At 49.1% G+C, this 6,805-nt stretch overlaps 1 pseudogene across 1 annotated transcript; it reads right to left on the bottom strand.

Moving 5' to 3' along the window:
• Nucleotides 1–235: 235 nt before the first annotated feature.
• On the bottom strand, nucleotides 236–4,490 carry LOC309336373 (small ribosomal subunit protein eS21 pseudogene; annotated as a pseudogene). The gene is made up of 2 exons: nucleotides 4,391–4,490; nucleotides 236–542 (listed from the first exon to the last, which is right to left on the bottom strand). The product of its transcript is annotated as a small ribosomal subunit protein eS21 pseudogene (transcript).
• Between the last annotated feature and the right edge of the window lie 2,315 nt (nucleotides 4,491–6,805).

Below are 6,805 nucleotides of genomic sequence, written 5' to 3'. Positions count from 1 at the left end.
GTGGTACCTCAGGTTAAGTACTTAATTCGTTCCAGAGGTCCGTACTTAACCTGAAACTTAACCTGAAGCACCGCTTTAGCTAATGGGGCCTCCTGCTGCCGCCGCACCGCCAGAGCACGATTTCTGTTCTCATCCTGAAGCAAAGTTCTTAACCTGAAGCACTATTTCTGGGTTAGTGGAGTCTGTAACCTGAAGCGTATGTAACCTGAAGCGTATGTAACCCGAGGTACCACTGTATAACAAATTTCACATCATGCTTCTTCACCGTGCTTTAGAAATTCTTGGATATTATACCATCGTTCTTTGCAAGGCGCAGGATTGAGTCCTCAGATTCCCCCATTCTGCGAATTGCTCCACAAATTGCCTACGTTTTGAATTGGCCATTGACTCTGCCTGTGACTTTATCAGCCTCAGAAATATTCATCTGGATGGAGGCATGGTCTTTAGCACCAATTATCCGGTTGCTAGCAGAGCAACGTAGAGATGAACGTAGAGATCCACAAATTCCCCAATTCCCCAGCGTCGTTCTGCATTGTGTTTTTCTAGGGTTTTGCCACAAGTGACGTGCAACCAGAAATCGCTCCTCACACGCCACGAGCCCAGGCCGGAAAGCCTGGACAGCTCAGTTAGTTAGAGTGTGGTGCTGATAAAGCCACTTCCACACTAAGAAGGAGGTGGGGTTGCAGGCTTCACGGCCCCTCCACACACGCGACGGCCCCACACGATTGGGGGGATTCCCGGCCGTGTCACCCGCTAGCTGGCCAATCGGCTGGCTCGGGGCGGGGCCTACCCTATAAAGGCAGGACGCGGCTGGGGATCTCCCTCTCTGCCACCCACCCTATAAGGTTTTCTTTTTGACCTTGCTATGGACCTTGGTTGGTCGCCATTGAGGGGCCTGGTAGGAATTTTTCCACTTGGCGAATTGGCAGCTGCCATTTGGTTTTTTGCCTACCTCGTAGCAAATCATCACAACTTCCTGGGTATTGGAGGTTAGGCATTGGTTTAGTTCTGTAGATGGACGAGGGGGGGTAGCGCCATCACCTGCCCCGCATATTGAAGGGTAGTCCGCTAAAGGATTCCGGGGGGCGTGGCCCTATCCAAAGTCTAGGGAGGTGAGGGCCTAAGGCACACCTCCTATTGGTGACCCTGGGGGAGTTCCTGGTTGATGTGCATCAGTAGGACTCCCCCTACTGGTGGTCAACCCTTCCTGGACTTCAAGCAGACGGGCTGGAGTCGGATATAGTCGGTTAGGACCAATGCCTAAGCCAATGCCGCTCATCACCTGTAACCAATAAAGTTGTGGCCTTTTTTAGCCCATTAACCTTAATAATTGTGTCATGTGTCATTATTTCCACCTGGGGGGGGGGTCAGGAACTCGCCATGCAACATCAAGGTTGCAGGTTCAATCTTCCTGCATTGCAGGGGTTGGAATAGATGATCCTTAGGGGCCCTTCCAAGTGTAGAATTCTATTATTCTGTGGTTAGCTCTTGGGACAGTGAAGGCACCATCTCTCAGAGAATCGCTTAGGGCAGGAATGGGGAACCTCAGGCTGTGATTACTGCATTGCAGGGGGTTGGACTAGATGGACTTTGGGGTCCCTTCCAGCTCTACAGCTCAATGACTGAAGAGACTCTTTGATCGTTCCCATTCCACGAAAGATTCCAAAGAGACAGAATTTGAACAAGGACCATGAATGAAAACTGGCTTACTGTTCTGATGTAAACTGCATTTACTTGGAAGAAAGTTCTGTTGAAACCAGTGAGACCGTTGAATATGTTCAGGACCGGGATATCTGTGCAGTGGAAGTTGGTGGTTAGAGATTTTGGGGTTGTATTTCTAAGCTCTGAGAAAGGAACTAAGTATAATGGTTTAGAACAGGATGGCGTAAAGCCCTGGAAGGGAAGCAGGATTTAGATATTTAGAATGAGAGTTGGGAAGATTCCTGGGCTTTATCCCCAGCTTTGCCACTGGGCTTGGCAACCCTGTTTTTTGGATGCTTTCCTAGAGGTTTCGTGTCATGAAGAAATGTCTTTCAGAGACTAAGAGACCCAGAGACGAATTTGCTGCGGAGTAGCAATCAGATTTTTTTTGCTGATAACAAAAGTCGATCTGATTCTCCGTTTGTATTCATCCTGAGAATTCCCTCTACTGGTTTTAATTCTTCTAAGTAGCAATAGGGCCCTGGAAATGAATCTTTAATTCTTGGAGGCTCCAGAATAATCCTGCAGGGCTCACAGGCAACCTGAGCTGCCACTAGCAATACATGCTTAAAACATTCCTGCACAAGTTTGTGACCCACTGAGCTGAACACAGCCTACCAATCTTGGAGAAACCTGAATCTTGAATTTTCAGTACCCCATTTTTCTATTTTGCAAAGTGTAAGTTCCTGTAAAAGGGACGCGGGTGGCGCTGTGGGTTAAAACACAGAGCCTAGGGCTTGCCGATCAGAAGGTCGCAGTTCGAATCCCCGCAATGGGGTGAGCTCCCTTTGCTCGGTCTCTGCTCCTGCCAACCTAGCAGTTTGAAAGCACATCAAAGTGCAAGTAGATAAATAGGTACCGCTCCGGCACGAAGGTAAATGGCATTTCCGTGCCCTGCTCTGGTTCGCCAGAAGCGGCTTAGTCATGCTGGCCACATGACCCAGAAGCTGTACGCCGGCTCCCTCGGCCAATAAAACAAGATGAGTGCCGCAACCCCAGAGTCGGTCACGACTGGACCTAATGGTCAGGGGTCCCTTTACCTTTATGTTCCTGTAAATCAGGGTCATTTAGGGTTACAATGGTGCCCCAAAAGCTTCTCAGCTGCCCATCACTGCCCCCTTGGTCATCTGGTGGCAGGGGTGGTTATTTTATTTTTTTCTCCCTTGAAAAGTACATAGAGCGGGAGGAGGAAGTTGAAAGAGTGGTACAGTTTCGCGCTTCTTTTTTCAACTCTATGCGCTTTTCAAGGTTCATGTTAATTCCACTGGATGTGACTTCAGTGCAGATCCCTTGGGAAAGCATGAACAGACATGCACTTTCTCTCTTTCTGTCTCTCCTCCGGGGGTCTGAAGGGGAAAGAGAAGAGACCAGCGGGTAGGTGACTCCCAAAACCCAACACATTCATCAATGAATTAGTTAAAGGTAAAGGGACCCCTGACCATTAGGTCCAGTAGTGACTGACTCTGAGGTTGCGGCGCTCATCTCGCTTTATTGGCCGAGGGAGCCGGTGTACAGCTTCCGGGTCATGTGGCCAGCATGACAAAGCTGCTTCTGGCGAACCAGAGCAGCGTACAGAAACGCCGTTTACCTTCCTGCCGGAGCGGTACCTATTTATCTACTTGCACTTTGATGTGCTTTAGGTTGGCAGGAGCAGGGACCAAGCAACGGGAGCTCACCCCATGGCGGGGATTCGAACTGCCGACCTTCTGATCAGCAAGTCCTAGGCTCTGTGGTTTAACCCACAGCGCCACCCACGTCCCTGCATGAATTAGTTAGCTGTGTGCAAATATATATTATTTTGATGCACCTTTCCATTTCCCTTTCTCCATATTTGTGTTAATTGGACACAATGCAGACAGCTAGAGCCGGGCATACCAAGGGTTGGCCAGTTTGGCCTCCGCTAACGGGGCATAAAAACTGTGCCTCTCTACTCTGCCTTGGTAAAGCTAGGATGGGCTCCTAGCCTTATCAAGCCAGAGTAGAGAGGCACAGGCCTGAGACTCTGGCTGCCTAGATGTCATAGGAGCCTGTCGGTCAGCAATCACCCAGTTCAAAGATGGAGTTAACTTTTATTAGCAAAAACATGATCTCCATAGACTTGATTGAATGTCAGGCCTAATGGGCAGAGTATCTCCTTACTGGCAGTCGGAAGAAAATCAGATGCCGAGACTAAAATTCCCCACCTTCTCAGGGCTTTTTCCAAGCAATCAGAGACTGAGCCTTCATGCAGCCAAGCAGCTCTTCCGCCCTTTTCATGCCTCTCCTGGTTCTGGGAAGTGGCAAGTGGGGAGGGAAGCTTGTCACAGGAGGGGGAGACACTCTGCCTGGTCCATCTCTGCCTCTTGGCCTCTCTCCTCCCACCCTCCTGTTTCAGCTTCTGCCTCTGATTCTGGACTGTTCTCTGTCACAGACTCTCTCAGCTCACTAAGACCTGTTACCTCTTCAGCTTCTGAAATTTGGGGCGTGGCTTCTGCTTTGTGTGTGTGTAGAGTGCTGGATTTCTGCCCTGAAGTCCTGCCCCCTGATGGCACCACTGAGGAAAGCTTGTCTGAGCAATGGGCATAAGCTAAGCAACAGAGGAAGAATGTGCCATTTCAGTGTCTCAAGCTGCATGGGAACAGGGCTGGTTTAAAAAAACAGTGCTGACAGGGGACATTTTACACTTTACACTGGCACCTTCTTTTTGTACCTCCAGCCCCTCTCCCAGAGGAGGCGGCAAATGAAGTCCACGCACATCTGGGCATTGGCCCCCCGTCAGCAGGAATGATGTCTGAGTCACGGCTTCGCATGTCGCTACACACCAGCAGCTGAGCGAAATAAAAGGGAGGCAGGAGAAAACTGGCAGAGCCTCTGTGAAGACACCCACAGTAGCAGATTGCGACGAATGCTTTTCCTTCTGCTTCTTAAACTGGGAAATTAAAAGCAGCTGAGGGGAAATCCAAATGTTATCTCAACCGCGTAGCTGCTGCCGATAATCACTTCCACCAAAAATCGTTTCCACGTGCTCAGGGCTCCACGTGGCTGTGGTAATGTATGGAGGATATCCTGTTTACCAGCCCCTTCACCCCCCCCCAAAAAAAAGCTAACCCAAGTTGCTGGTAAATGGGTGCATCTTTCCCAGGAGGTGGGACTTTTACTTATTCTTGGACTCTTGCTGCATCTATGATAGCTGCACAAGTGTGAAAGGCACTTACTGTGTGGTACCCACACAACATTATTGAGAGATGCAACACACATCCATCTACATCAAGGGTGGGCAACCTCTCCAGTCCGAGGACCACATTCCCTTGCAGGCAACTTTCCAGGAGCCAGTCACATGCCAGTGGTGTGCAAGGCCAGAAGTCATAGAAACTAACACATTATAGAAAGACAGATAGACAGACAGACAGGCAGACAGATAGATACAGTGGACGCTCGGGTTGCAAACATGATCCGTGCAGGATGCACGTTCGCAACCTGCAGCGTCCACAACCTGCAGCAGCGCGTCTGCACATGCACGGGTTGCAATTCGGCATTTCTGCACATGAGCAAAGCGCGATTTAGCGCTTCTGCGCATGAACAACAGCCAAAACCCGGAAGTAACCCATTCTGGTACTTCCGGGTTTTGGAGGTCCGTAACCCGAAAAAACGTAACCTGAAGCGTCTGTAACCCAAGGTATGACTGTATATAGATATATATTAAAGTTTTCATAAGTTTACAAACAGACACACTATAAACACATACATCCAGTGCTTTTTTTCTTTAAAAAAATGTTTAGGGGCACTCTCTAAACATTGAAATACTGTCCCTCAATGAGGCCAAACTTAGATTCAAAAAATGTTAAGGGGTATGCGTCCCCCTGCGTCCCCCCCAAAAAAGCACTGCATACATCCAATACAAATACATATTTGACTTCCCTCCCCTCTTTTGTGGTTACTTTCTTAATTTTAGTTTTTTACACTGCATCTTCTACTTTGTTCCATTTTCAAGTTAATCTTCTGTTTCTCTCCATTATATTTTTAACCGCTTGTTTTAAATTAATCCTACTAATGAATTAGTTAATCCTACTAAATTAATCCTACTAATGAATTAGCAGGTGGTGCTGTGGGCTAAACCACAGAGCCTAGGACTTGCCAGTCAGAAGGTTGGCAGTTCGGATCCCCACAACAGGGTGAGCTCCCCTTGCTCTGTCCCTGCTCCTGCCAACCTAGCAGTTCGAAAACACGTGCAAGTGCAAGTAGATAAATAGGTACCACTCCAGCGGGAAGGTAAACGGCGTTTCCATGCGCTGCTCTGATTCACCAGAAGTGGCTTAGTCATGCTGGCCACATGACCCGGAAGCTGTACGCCGGCTCCCTCGGCCAATAAAATGAGATGAGCGCCACAACCCCAGAGTCGGTCACGACTGGACCTAATGGTCAGGGGTCCCTTTAGCTTTACCAGGAAATCTAAGGAGGCATCAATTGTTGGTGCAGAATCTGCAGCTGAATCTTTCGCCCAGCGACTTTGAGAAATACACAACTGTCAGCCCAGTCCCTGGTCAAAGTCAGATGGCTTAGGGACCCTTCTTAACCTTCAAGAGTTGTGATTAATGGACTTCCGGGTTGGCGCCATCGCCGAATGGCAGACTCCCTCCGAGCTCGGCAGGGGCTGGGTTCTACCGCGCCAGCGACGCGGGGACCCTCAAAAACCATGGGCGCTGAAACCCATGGGCATGGTGACTCGGCGGGCACCGTTTGCGCCCCCCCCGACCACACGAAGGAGCCTTTTTAAAGGCTACGGAGCGGGTGACAGGGGGGTGGTAGTGCTGTGAGTCCTCCGCTTCCCCTGCCGAGTGAAGCCGCATGCCATTTGGCGGAGAGCGCTGACTTCTTCCATTGAAAATTTGGACTTAAAAGAATAACCCGTGAGTAACTGGAACTTGGATTAAAAAGGGGAATTTTTTTTATAAAAAAAATTCGGAGCGAGCGGGGGAGGTGCAAAAAGGAAGTCAGCCTCCCCCCTGTTGTAGAGGAGCTAAAGCAAAGGATTTGACAACTAAGGTCGAGTGCAACCTTTTTTTTTTTTTTTTTTTTTGATAAAGTTATTAATTTCGCGATGGAAAATTATAAGCTGGGCTGGAGG

Source organism: Podarcis erhardii, assembly GCF_964252035.2.
Source record: "Podarcis erhardii genome assembly, chromosome: 2".
Lineage (NCBI taxonomy): Eukaryota > Metazoa > Chordata > Lepidosauria > Squamata > Lacertidae > Podarcis > Podarcis erhardii.
This window is presented reverse-complemented; position numbering and strand designations above follow the sequence as displayed.